Source organism: Erythrolamprus reginae, chromosome 2 (assembly GCF_031021105.1).
Source record: "Erythrolamprus reginae isolate rEryReg1 chromosome 2, rEryReg1.hap1, whole genome shotgun sequence".
In the NCBI taxonomy this organism is placed as follows: domain Eukaryota; kingdom Metazoa; phylum Chordata; class Lepidosauria; order Squamata; family Dipsadidae; genus Erythrolamprus; species Erythrolamprus reginae.
The window spans coordinates 4,860,464-4,874,542 of record NC_091951.1 but is presented as its reverse complement, the minus strand read 5'-3'; the positions used below and the strand labels follow the sequence as shown (position 1 = coordinate 4,874,542).

Sequence of the window (14,079 nt, the reverse complement as noted above, 5' to 3'; positions counted from 1 at the left end):
GGCCCGGGTGTGTTGGGAGCATTTCCCGAGCACAGGGCGGTGAAAGAGGTGGAAGCGCGGCCGGTCCTCCTCTGAATTCAACCCCAGGTCCCATGCTCCCCAGCCGCCCACTCTATGCAGGGCGGGAAGCGGAGCTCCGGAGCATCGACGGCGGAATAACTACGACGGCGTGTGGGGGGAAGAGCCCGGGCGGAGTGAGAGGAGGGTCGGCCTTTCGGGGGCCCAGCAGCAGAGGAGAGAAGCCGGATGGGAAGGAGGCAGGATTCGCACCAGGCTCCCCGAGGGCTCGATCCTGTCTCCAGCGGGGGAGAGAAGAGGGACGGCCTCGACAGCTGCCTCCTTCCCGGCCCTGCTCATGGGGAACCTCGGCCTTGCTCCTGGGGGTGACCCACCTGTGGCTCTGGGCAGGTTGGGTGAAGGTTGCTCAGTGGTTGGATTCCAACTTCTAACTCTTTAGAAACATAGAAGACTGACGGCAGAAAAAGACCTCATGGTCCATCTAGTCTGCCCTTATACTCTTTCCTGTATTTTATCTTAGGATGGATATATGTTTATCCCAGGCATGTTTACATTCAGTTACTCTGGATTTATCTACCACGCCTGCTGGAAGTTTGTTCCAAGGATCTAAGTGTACTACTCTTTCAGTAAAATAATATTTTCTCACGTTGCTTTTGATCTTACCCCAACTAACTTCAGATTGTGTCCCCTTGTTCTTGTGTTCACTTTCCTATTAAAAACACTTTCCTCCTGAACCTTATTTAACCCTCTGACATATTTAAATGTTTTGATCATGTCCCCCCTTTTCCTTCTGTCCTCCAGACTATACAGATTGAGTTCATTAAGTCTTTCCTGATAGGTTTTATGCTTAAGACCTTCCACCATTCTTGTAGCCCATCTTTGGACCCGTTCAATTTTGTCAATATCTTTTGGTAGGTGAGGTCTCCAGAACTGAACACAGTATTCCAAATGTGGTCTCACCAGCGCTCTATATAAGGGGATCACAATCTCCCTCTTCCTGCTTGTTATACCTCTAGCTATGCAGCCAAGCACCCTACTTGCTTTCCCTACCGCCTGACTGCACTGCTCACCCATTTTGAGACTGTCATAAATCACTGCCCCTAAACCCTTCTCTTCTCAAGTTTTTGCTAACACAGAACTGCCAATACAATACTCCGATTGAGGATTCCTTTTCCCCAAGTGCATTATTTTACATTTGGAAACATTAAACTGCAATTTCCATTGATTTGACCATTTATCTAGTAAAGCTAAATCCTTTACCATATTACAGACGCCTCCAGGAATATCAACCCTATTGCACACTTTAGAGTCATCGGCAAATAGGCAAACCTTCCCTATCAGACCTTCCCCTATGTCACTCACAAACATATTAAAAAGAATAGGACCCAGAACAGACCCTTGTGGCACACCGCTTGTAACCTGTCTCTGCTCAGAATACTCGCCATTAACAATAACTCTCTGATGTCTACGCTTCAGCTAGCTTGAAATCCACTGAACTATCCAGGGATTAAGTCCAATTTGTTTTTGCATTTGGTTTTCTTTCCATTTCAGATACACAAACTCGAAGATATTTGAAGTACAGTATTTACAAGCCAATTTCTTGACTTGGGGAGACGGAAGAGCAGAATAACTTGCAGGGATCCATCCTGCAATCCCGGAAATGGTCGTGTGAAGGAAAAGGCATCTGGAGACCCCTAAGAGTCCTTGCACCCACTTGGAGTTCCTCTGGGCAATAGAGAAAGGATGGAGACACAACCTTTGGCAAAGGAGAGAAGCGGAAAAGGCCCTTCAGCTTTTCAGGGTGGGAAGCTCTGGACAAGAACTGGGCAGAAGATCCTGGAGGAGGAGACCTTCCTCCCTTCAGAAGTTCAGCCCTGGAAGTTCATCCAGTACCAGGAGGCTGAAGGTCCCCGAGGACTTTGCAGCCGACTCCATGACTTTTGTAGGCGATGGCTGAGACCAGAAAAACACACCAAAGCCCAGATGCTGGACCTGGTTGTTCTGGAACGGCTCCTGACTCTCCTGCCCCCAGAGATGGAGGGCTGGGTGCGGGACTGTGGAGCAGAGACCACCTCCCAGGCAGTGGCCCTGGCGGAAGGCTTCCTCCTGAGCCAGGTGGTGGAGCAGAAGGAGCCGGGGGAGTTGCAGGTGAGATGCTTTAGAATGTGTTTGAACACTTCACCCCTCCTTCCCAAACGTCTCTCACACTCATAATATGTGGTAATGTCCCACCAGTTCTTGTAGGACATTGTCCCATTGTTTTCTCACTCAATCTCACTGATGGATATTGAGCGCGTTGTGTTCTGAATATAAGAATCCACTTTTTTAAAAAATAGTTTTTATTCACATATATACAATGAGACAATAACAACAAATGGTACATTTACATTCAATAGGAAAGACAAGCAAGAAATATGTTTCTCCTCTCCTCCTATGGTAGGAACTGTTGACAGCGTCCTTTTTTATTCTTGGCGGTGTTAAGACCAGTGGTTTAAATTATGTACTATTATAATTAAGTTCTTATTATGTAATTGGTAATGAGATGTATCTGGATTAGATTCTATTGAATATGTAATATTTCGTTTTTTGTTTTTCTTTTAGTTCCATTGTTAGTTTATCTGCTTCAGCACAATCCAGCATTTTTTTAATTAAATTCCGTTCATTTGGCATATTTTCATTTTTCCAAAATTATGCTGTGGCTATTCTCATTGATGTTATTAAATGTTGTATCAAATAGTAGTGTTCCTTATTCATCTGGTTTTCAATAATACCAAGCAAAAATATTTCTGGTTTCATTTCTAATTCAATCTTAATTATTTCTTTTATCCACTTTTGGAGTTTGTGCCAAATTTCTTTAACTTGTCTACAGAATCCACTTTAAGTCGTGTGACGTACATTAATTCTGCTTCTTTTTTCCTTCGGCCTATTTGAAGTGCTGCACTGTGGAGATCAGAGATCCTGCAGGAAAGAACCCATCAAATCCCGATCAGGAACTATTTTTCGGGAGGATCCCTTGGGAAGGTCAAAATCTGGACAACTCGGAAGGTAATCATAGATCCTTAGATTACCCATCTGTCTTAACTTCATTCTCTTTTCTATAAAATATCTCCTTCTATTTTATTATTCATGCATCTTGAAATTATTTATTCTTTACAGAGAAAAAAAGAATGAAGTTTTCTGGTTTTTCTGATGGAGATCACACAGCGGTTAAACCTCCAAATCAAGTAAGAAAGGGAAAAGTTATTAGATTTCTATTCTCTCCAGGAAGTAAAGGTGGTGTGTCCACCCCCCTTGTTTGCAGTCTATTATTTTTGTGTTCTTCCACAACATGGATAGCAAAATAGCAGATTGAAGCTGCTGTCACCCAGCATAACTTCCTCTGGTTGTCATGTTCATCTAGGTCAGGGGTCCTCAAACATTTTGAACAGGGGTCCACATCACAGTCCTTCAGTTTGATGGGAGGCCAGACTGGCTGGGTTGGCGTGGCTTAGTGACCATGTGACTGGGTGCCTGTGGCCAATTTAGCAGTCCGTTTTGCCAATTTAGAATTAAATAATACCCTCAAATTAAAATTTGATTTGTTTTCCTCCTGGGGGTGTTTTATTTGCTTTTGTTCTGACTTTTCTTTTTACTAGATCATTTAAAAAGTTGTTTATGAGTCTAGTGATCTACTTCAGAAAAGTTTTGCAGAAATTCTTCTCATCATCTCTTCTCTCTCTCTCTCCCCTCCCTCCTTACCTCTCTTCCTCCCTTTCTCTCTCTCTTCTAGAATAGCAAATGGGGGTGGGGAAGAGAAACCTTTCTGACGTCCATTTTATCCTATTCCTATTTCCATACTCATTCCATCCTATTGCTATTGCTTATTTCTATCCAATTCTATCCCATCCCTTCCGAGTCTTATTCCCATTCCATCCTATTGCTATTGCTATTCCATCCCACCCCACTCCGCCCCTTCCTATGTTTGACTCCTTGACCCCCATAAGCACTTTCCCAGACAAAAGCAACCTTATCTTCCAGTTCCAGCCCCCCGGGGCTTCCAAACGTAAAGCCATAGGGTAGGGGTCAGTGGGTGTGTGGGGCAAAGTTGGAGGGTCAGTTTCATGATCCCATGTGGGATGGATCAATGGGTTCAGCGGGCCGTAGCCGGCCCTCGGGCCATAGTTTAAATACAGTAATACCTCATGATACGAACTTAATTGGTGCAAGGAGGAGGTTCGTAAGACGAAAGGTTCGTAAGACGAAACATTGTTTCCCATAGGAAACAATGTAAAGTCAATTAATCCGTGCAACCAAAAAAACCCCCGCAAAAAAACGGCTTTTGGCGACTGCTGGGAAGCCGCGCAGCTATTTTAAAAGGTGACAGCCGGCCTGGGGGGCTTCCGAGCACCCCCCCCGAACCCGGGTTCGGGGTTTGGGGGGGTGCTGGCAAGCCCCCCAGGCTGGCTGCGACCTTTTAAAACACCCGCGCCGCTTCCCAGCTGTCTCCTGAAGCCGAACGCTAAAGCCGAACTTCTGCGTTCGGCTTCGGGAGACAGCTGGGAAGCGGCGTGGGTGTTTTAAAAGGTCGCAGCTGGCCTGGGGGGCTTCCCAGCAACCTCCCGAACCGAACCCGGGGTTCAGCAAAATTTTGCCTCTTCTTACGAACTTTGTTCGAGTTACGAACCGGCGTTCGGGAGGCTTCTGGGAAGCCCCGCCGCCTGGCTGTCACCTTTTAAAACAGCCGCGCGGCTTCCCAGCAGTCTCCGAACGCCGGTTCGTAACTCGAAAAAAGTTCGTAAGAAGAGGCAAAATTTTTCTGAACCACGGGTTCGTATCACGAGTTGTTCGTAAGACGAGGGGTTCGTATCTTGAGGTACCACTGTATCTCTGGTCTAGGTAGTCCTCCAATTTTAAGTTTACAAGAAGCATTGCCCATGTTTCACCAACACTCCGCAGTCTGCATTGGTTGCCGATCAATTTCCGGTCACAATTCAAAGTGTTGGTTATGACCTTTAAAGCCCTTCATGGCACTGGACCAGAATATCTCCGAGACCGCCTGCTGCCGCACGAATCCCAGCGACCGATTAGGTCCCACAGAGCGGGCCTTCTCCGGGTCCCGTCAACTAAACAATGTCGGTTGGTGGGCCCCAGGGGAAGAGCCTTCTCTGTGGCAGCCCCAGCCCTCTGGAACCAACTCCCCCCGGAGATTAGAACTGCCCCTACTCTCCTTGCCTTTCGTAAGCTCCTTAAGACCCACCTTTGTCATCAGGCATGGGGGAACTGAGACATCTCCCCCGGGCATATACAATTTATGAATGGTATGTCTGTATGTATGTTTGTTTAGAAAATGGGGTTTTTAAAAATATTTTTAAACAGTAATTTAGATTTGTTGTAAATTGTTTTCACTTTGTTGTGAGCTGCCCTGAGTCTGCAGAGAGGGGCGGCATACAAATCTAAATAATAAATAAATATGTTTTTTAAAAAAATCGTTCAAGAAATAGGAATATACATATCACAGTGTCAGTAACTGCTAGAGAAGCGTTTTATTAATTAATTAATTAATTGGACAGGCATTTAAACTAGGTAAAGGGGACAGAGATGTAACTGATGTTGGGTGATTTCTGTCCCCGGCCAATGAGGATAAATCAGTTTTTGGAAGCTTATGAAAAGGGAGCTGCAAATAAAATAGATGTAGTTGTGGATGATAAGGGGCAAACTAATAATGAAAATAATGTTGTTCGGGTAATGTGCACGAATGCTCGAAGCTTGAGCAACAAGCTCTGTGAGTTAATGGCCATAATATCTAGAGATAATTTGGATCTGGTTGCCATAACTGAGACATGGTTTAAGGATTCTAATGAATGGGAAATATCCATACCAGGATGTACACTATATAGGAAGGATAGAATAGAGAGAAGGGGAGGTGGAGTAGCCACTTATGGTATGTTAAGGAAAGTCTAAAAACAACACTAATTCAAAATACATGTCAAGATCTGGAGACTCTCTGGATTTGCATGCAAAATAAAGAAGGTTCTGTCATTAGAATTGGGGTGATCTATAGGCCTCCAGGGCAATCTGAGGAATATGACAACAAGATGGTGGATGAAATTACCCAAATGGCACTAAAGGGAGGTATTGTGGTTATGGGTGATTTCAACATGCCTGATGTTGACTGGAATATCCCCAGTGCCCATGCAAAAGTAAGAATATAGTAGAGGCCTTTACAGGAGCAGCTCTGGCACAGCTGGTTAAGACACCAACTAGAGGGCAGAATATTCTAGATTTAGTTTTTACGAATGGGAATTGGGTTTCAGAGGTCAAGGTGGGAGAAAATTTAGGTTGCAGTGACCATCTAGGTTTGTGGTTTGATGTAAAAACTCATTGTGAGCAATCCTATAATGCAACCAAAGTATTGGATTTCAGAAAAACAAATTTTAATGCAATTGGGGAATATTTAGATAATGAATTAAAGGGGAGGGATACGAGCACCCAGTGGACTGTATTAAAAAAGGCCATCTTAAAAGCCACTGGACTGTATGTAAGACAAATAACTAAAGGTAAAAGAAAGAAGAAACCGCTATGGTTCAGCAATGATGTAAGGGCTATAGTCAATGAAAAAAAGGCTGCCTATAGGAGGTATAAAGAGTCTGGAAGTATAGCTGATAGGGAGGTGTATAAAATGAGACAGAAGGAGGCAAAACAGATAATATATGCTGCTAAAGCCTCAAAAGAGGAAGAAATTGCCAAATCTGTAAAGAAGGGGGATAAAACCTTCTTCAGATATATTAGTGATAAGAAGAAGAAAAACTGCGGCATCATGAAGCTTAGTACCGGGAATAATACATGCATTAATGGGAATAAGGAGATCGCTGACCATTTCAATAGCTAATAGATAAGTTAGTGAAGATTGGACTTAATCCCTGGATAGTTCAATGGATTTGCAGCTGGCTGAAGCGTAGACATCAGAGAGTTATTGTTAACGGCGAGTATTCTGAGCAGAGTCAGGTTACAAGCGGTGTGCCACAAGGGTTTGTTCTGGGTCCTATTCTTTTTAATATGTTTGTGAGTGACATAGGGGAAGGTTTGGTAGGGAAGGTTTGCCTATTTGCCGATGACTCTAAAGTGTGCAATAGGGTTGATATTCCTGGAGGCGTCTGTAATATGGTAAATGATTTAGCTTTACTAGATAAATGGTCAAAGCAATGGAAACTGCAGTTTAATGTTTCCAAATGTAAAATAATGCACTTGGGGAAAAGGAATCCTCAATCTGAGTATTGTATTGGCAGTTCTGTGTTAGCAAATACTTCAGAAGAAAAGGATTTAGGTGTAGTGATTTCTGACAGTCTCAAAATGGGTGAACAGTGCAGTCAGGTGGTAGGGAAAGCAAGTAGGATGCTTGGCTGCATAGCTAGAGGTATAACAAGCAGGAAGAGGGAGATAATGATCCCGCTATATAGAATGCTGGTGAGACCCCATTTGGAATACTGTGTTCAGTTCTGGAGATCTCACCTACAAAAAGATATTGACAAAATTGAACGGGTCCAAAGACGGGCTACAAGAATGGTGGAAGGTCTTAAGCATAAAACGTATCAGGAAAGACTTAATGAACTCAATCTGTATAGTCTGGAGGACAGAAGGAAAAGGGGGGACATGATCGAAACATTTAAATATATTAAAGGGTTAAATAAGGTCTAGCAGGGAAGTGTTTTTAATAGGAAAGTGAACACAAGAACAAGGGGACACAATCTGAAGTTAGTTGGGGGAAAGATTAAAAGCAACATGAGAAAATATTATTTTACTGAAAGAGTAGTAGATCCTTGGAACAAACTTCCAGCAGACGTGGTAGATAAACCCACAGTAACTGAATTTAAACATGCCTGGGATAAACATATATCCATCCTAAGATAAAATACAGAAAATAGTATAAGGGCAGACTAGATGGACCAGGAGGTCTTTTTCTGCCGTCAGACTTCTATGTTTCTAATTAATTAATTAATTAGATTTGTATGCCCCCCCCCTGTAGACTCAGGGTGGCTCACCACAACAATAGAACAATTCAAGACAAATCTAATAATTTAAAAACATTTTTAAAAACCCTTTATTAAAGTAGACATACATACAAACATGAATTGTATAGGCCCGGTGGAGATGTCTCAATTCCCCCATGCCTGATGGCAGAGATGGGTTTTAAGGAGTTTATGAAAGGCGAGGAGGGTGGGGGCAGTTCTAATCTCAGGGGGGGAGCTGGTTCCACAGGGTCGGCGCCGCCACAGAGAAGGCTCTTCCCCTGGGACCCGCCAAATGACATTGTTTAGTCGACGGGACCCGGAGAAGGCCAACTCTGTGGGACCTAATCGGTCGCTGGGATTTCTAATACTTTGACTTGGAATTCTGCAAGGCTAATGAAAAATAAATGAATAGTCACATTGCCATGTTACCATTTTTTAAAAAAAACCTTGTTTATAACTAGTCGTTCAAAAAATAAGCAGATCATATTAAAAAATAACATGGAATTTTAAAATCTAAAAAGAATGACCCTATAGAGCATGTAATCACAATATGTTGGGCTACAAAATAATTTCCAATCCTTTGATTTGTTCCTAAATTAAGATATGAAACATTCACGCTTTGCAAAGGCTGAGAAATGACTTGCACCAACAGGGAAGGCAAAATGGGGCGCGGAGGATGTGTGTGGTGCATGTATGGGCATGCACCGGAGACACATGCGTGGGGGGCACTAACATTGCATTTTGGGGTCACTGTCGTATTCTATGCCCAAGCATTTCAATTCAATTCAATTTATTAGATTTGTATGTCGCCCCTCTCCGAAGACACAGGGCGGCTCACAACAATAATAAAAACAATATAACAGTAAACAAATCTAATATTAAAAGAAAAGATATATAAAATCCCAACAATTAAAACCATACAGCACATACATACCAAACATAAAATATAAAAACCTGGGGGAGGTGTCTCAGTTCCCCCATGCCTGGCGATATAGGTGGGTCTTCAGTAATTTGCGAAAGACAAGGAGGGTGGGGGCCGTTCTAATCTCCGGGGGGAGTTGATTCCAGAGGGCCCCGACCGCCACAGAGAAGGCTCTTCCCTTGGGGCCCGCCAAACAATATTGTTTGGTTGACAGGACCCGGAGAAGGCCAACTCTGTGGGATCTTATCGGTCGCTGGGATTCGTGCGGTAGCAGGCGGTTCCGGAGGTACTCTGGTCCATTGCCATGTAGGGCTTTAAAGGTCATAACCAACACAACCAATTGTTTTTCTTTCCTAAATGTCCAATCTGTGGATACTTCTATAGCCTGTCTTCTAGAACAGTGATGGCGAACCTATGGCACAGGGCGTATGCAGAGCCATATCTGCTGGCACGCGAGCCATTTATTGATTGATTGTTTGATTTGATTTGATTTGATTTGTATGCCGCCCCTTTCCATAGACTCGGGGCGGCTTACAACACAACTAAAACATTTCATGACAAATCTAATAATTTACAATTTAAGATATTTTTTAAAAACCCATTATTAAGCAGACATATATACAAGCATACCATACATAAATTGTATAGGCCCAGGGGAGATATTTCAATTCCCCCATGCCTGACGACAAAAGTGGGTTTTAAGGAGTTTACGAAAGGCAAGGAGGGTATGGGCAGTTCTAATCTCTGGGGAGAGCTGGTTCCAGAGAGTCGGGGCCGCCACAGAGAAGGCTCTTCCCCTGGGGCCCGCCAACCGACATTGTTTAGTTGACAGGACCCGGAGAAGGCCCACTCTGTGGGACCTGATTGGTTGCTGGGATTCGTGCAGCAGAAGGCGGTCTCGGAGATATTCTGGTCCAATGCCATGAAGGGCTTTAAAGGTCATAACCATTGACTTAGCTCAGCTCCAATGTGCATGTGGGTGCTGGACAGATGGTTTTTGGCTCACACAGAGGCTCTGGGAAGGCATTTTTGGCTTCCAGAGACCCTCTGGGAGGATGGGGGAAGCTGTTTTTGCTCTCCCCTGGCTCCAGGGAAGCCCGTGGAGCCTGGGGAGGGTGAAACACAAACCGACTGGGCCCACCAGAAGTTGGGAAACAGGCTTTTTCCAGCCTCTGGGGTGGGGAGCTGTTTTCACCCTCCCTAGGCATTGAAATATGGGTGTGGGCACTCGCGCATATGCAATAGCGCATGCCCACGCTCTTTCAGCACCCAAGGAAAAAAAGGTTTGTCATCACTGTTCTAGAATGTTGGTATTGTTGTCAGTTGGTCTTGTCTGCAAATTTGATGAGTTCCCCTTCTGTCCCCTGGTCTAAATCATTGGTGAAGATGAACAGATCTAGCAAATCCTCTTATTCTGTTCTTTTTTCCGTGTCCAGGGGAGTCTTGTGTCCTTCGAGGAGGTGGCTGTGTATTTCTCTGAGGAGGAATGGTCTCGGCTGGATCCCAACCAAAAAGCGCTCCATTCGGAACTCATGCTTGAAAACCATAGGAACGTGGTCTCTCTGGGTAAGAGTTTTCTAGTCCCCGATCAGAGATTTCATGAAGATAGATTATAGCTAGTTTTTTATTTAAAAAAATCACGGATCAGTATCATCTCCTTGGAGGGAGAAGGAAATGATCTGGCCTTGTCCTTCCCCAAGGAAGAAAAGAGGGGCTGCAACATTCACCCTACCTATTCCCCCACCCAGCCAAGACTTTCCTTCCAGATGTGCCAATATGACATCTGTAATCAAATGGAACTTTGAGGAATTGTTAGCCTTGGAGTCTTCCTTTGTTGGGGGTGTTACTTGGAATACTGACATTAAACCTGAATCTCAAAGTTCCGAGTTTGTGCCCACCCAAAAGAAAGTCAAAGATCCATCTCCTGCACCCACGGGTCCATCACGTGGCCCAATCATTTCACCATTCAAACAGGAGACATCCTCCAGTCATTTCCATCCAGGTGAGGCCGAGTGTCCGTGATTCCCAGAGAAAGGAATGTTGTTATGGCTAATTCTCCACCGACTCCTGGTAACGGGCCCCCCCCCCCATTTTTCCAGGCACTAAATATGGCAGCCCTGAAGCTCTAAAGAAAAAGATGACTTCCAGGGCTGACATATTTTCTATATACAGTGTTCCCTCGATTTTCGCGGGTTCGAACTTTGCGAAAAGTCTCTACCACGGTTTTTCAAAAATATTAATTAAAAAAATACTTTGCGGGTTTTTTCCCTATACCACGGTTTTTCCTGCCCGATGACGTCATATGTCATTGCCAAACTTACATCTGCCTTTAATAAATATTTTTTTCATAAACTTTAATAAATAAACCTGTTGAGTAATGATCTAAATGGTTGCTAAGGGAACGGGAAATGGCAATTCAGGGGTTTAAAGTGTTAAGGGAAGGCTTGTGATACTGTTCATAGCCAAAAATAGTGTATTTACTTCCGCATCTCTACTTTGCGGAACTCCGACTTTCGCAGGCGGTCTCGAAACGCATCCCCCACGAAAATCGAGGGAACATGGTATTTTCAAAGCTATCATGAATATAGAAACCATCATGTTTATCATACCACTACAGGCATGCAAAATACAACATAATGGAATTTGGGGGAAATTCTGAGGAAAATTTGTTCTAACCTTGTTATCCTTTTCATTTCTCTTTTCCTTTGAAGGTAATAATGGGCAGGAGAATCAAGATTACTGTGAACTGTCCCAAGTGATGATTCCTAGGGATGGAATGAAGAAATTTGGAATACGAATGGAATTAGAAAGTCATGAGAGAAAACAGTCAGATAATAGGAATCAGGAAAGCTCATCTTCCACTGATGCTCCGATGCAAGACTTCCTTGCTCAAGAAGAGAAAATAAGGAAAAAATATGTTGGGAAAAGTGTGAAGTTAATCAAAGATAAATTACATGTAAACGAACACTATTTAACCCCAAACAAAGGAGAAAAAGCTATAGGACACAACGGAAAAAATTACAATGAGACATTCATGAATTATCTTGGAAATAACGTCCTTCCATCTCAAAAAGTGATTCACACTAAAACGGACCCTTATAAATGTTTGGAATCTGGAAAACATATTAGAACAAGCAGGCAACTTACATCCCATGAAAGGATTCGCACTGGGGAGAAACAGTGTTTAGAATCACCTGTAGCCCACACAACCCAGTCCCTCCAAGCAGCAGGAGAGAAATCCTATAAATGCATGAAGTGTGGAAAGACCTTTAGTCGTAGCATGGAACTTACTACCCACGAAACAATCCATACGGGAGAGAAACCATATAAATGTATGATGTGTGAAAAGATCTTTGCCCAGAGCAGTGGACTTACTGTGCACAAAAAGATCCACACAGGGGAGAAACCATATAAATGCATGGAGTGTGGAAAGACCTTTACTCAAAAAGGTCATCTTATTTCCCATCAGGTGATCCACACAGGGGAGAAGTCATATAAATGCATGGAGTGTGGAAAGACCTTTGCCCGAAGAAGTAATCTTATTTCCCATCAGGTGATCCACACAGGGGAGAAGCCATTTAAATGCATGGAGTGTGGAAAGACCTTTGCCCGAAGAAGTAATCTTATTTCCCATAAAAAGATCCATTCAGAAGAGAAGCTATTTAAGTGCATGGAGTGTGGAAAGACTTTTACAAAGGGCCGTGCTCTTTCTTCTCATAGTAGAATCCACACAGGGGAGAAACCATATAAATGCATGGAGTGTGGAAAGAGCTTTGCTAAGAGCAATTATCTTGCTTCCCATAAAAAGATCCATTCAGAAGAGAAGCCATTTAAGTGCATGGAGTGTGGAAAGAGCTTTCTCCGAAAAAATCATTTTATTTCCCATAAGATGATCCACACAGGGGAGAAGCCATTTAAGTGCATGGAGTGTGGAAAGAGCTTTCTCCGAAAAAATCATTTTATTTCCCATAAGATGATCCACACAGGGGAGAAGCCGTATAAATGCATGGAGTGTGGAAAGAGCTTTGCTCAAAGCAGTGGACTTAGTTACCACATAACGATCCATACAGGAAAGCCATTAAAATGCATGGAGTGTGGAAAGACCTTTGCCCGAAGAAGTCATCTTATTTCCCATGAGATGATCCACACAGGGGAGAAGCCATATAAATGCATGGTGTGTGGAAAGAGCTTTGTTCAGAGCAGTGGACTTAGTTACCACATAACGATCCATACAGGAAAGCCATTTAAATGCATGGAGTGTGGAAAGACCTTTGCCCGAAGAAGTCATCTTATTTCCCATAAGATGATCCACATGGGAGAAGCCATATAAATGCATAGTGTGTGGAAAGAACTTTGCCCAGAGAAATTATCTTGCTTCCCGTAAAAAGATCCATTCAGAAGAAAAACCATTTAAGTGCATGGAATGTGGAAAGAGATTTCTCCGAAAAAGTCAGTTTATTTCCCATGAGATGATCCACACAGGGGAGAAGCCATTTAAATGCATGGTGTGTGGAAAGACCTTTGCCTGAAGAAGTCATCTTATTTCCCATGAGATGATCCACACAAGGGAGAAGCCATATAAATGCATGATATGTGGAAAGAGCTTTGTCCAGAGCAGTTGACTTAGTTACCACATAACGATCCATACAGGAAAGCCATTTAAATGCATGGAGTGTGGAAAGACCTTTCCCTGAAGAAGTCATCTTATTTCCCATAAGATGATCCATACACGAGAAGCCGTATAAATGCATGGTGTGTGGAAAGAGCTTTGCCCAAAGAAGTCATCTAATTTTCCATAAGATGATCCACACGGGAGAAGCCGTATAAATGCATGGAGTGTGGAAAGACCTTTGCTCAGAGCAGTGGACTTAGTTACCACATACTGTAATGATCCATACAGGAAAGCCATTTAAATGCATGGAGTGTGGAAAGACCTTTGCCCGAAGAAATCATCTTATTTCCCATGAGATGATCCACACAGGGGAGAAGCCGCATAAATGCATGATATGTGGAAAGAGCTTTGTTCAGAGCAGTGGACTTAGTTCCCACACAAAGATCCATACAGGAGAAAAGCCATATAAATGCATGGAGTGTGGAAAGAGCTTTGTTAAGAATGGTAATCTTATTTCTCATAAAAGGATCCACACTTGG

At 43.4% G+C, this 14,079-nt stretch overlaps 1 pseudogene; it reads left to right on the top strand.

Moving 5' to 3' along the window:
* LOC139163001 (zinc finger protein 721-like) overlaps nt 1-14,079 on the top strand; it is a 38,516-nt pseudogene extending 24,437 nt beyond the window's left edge.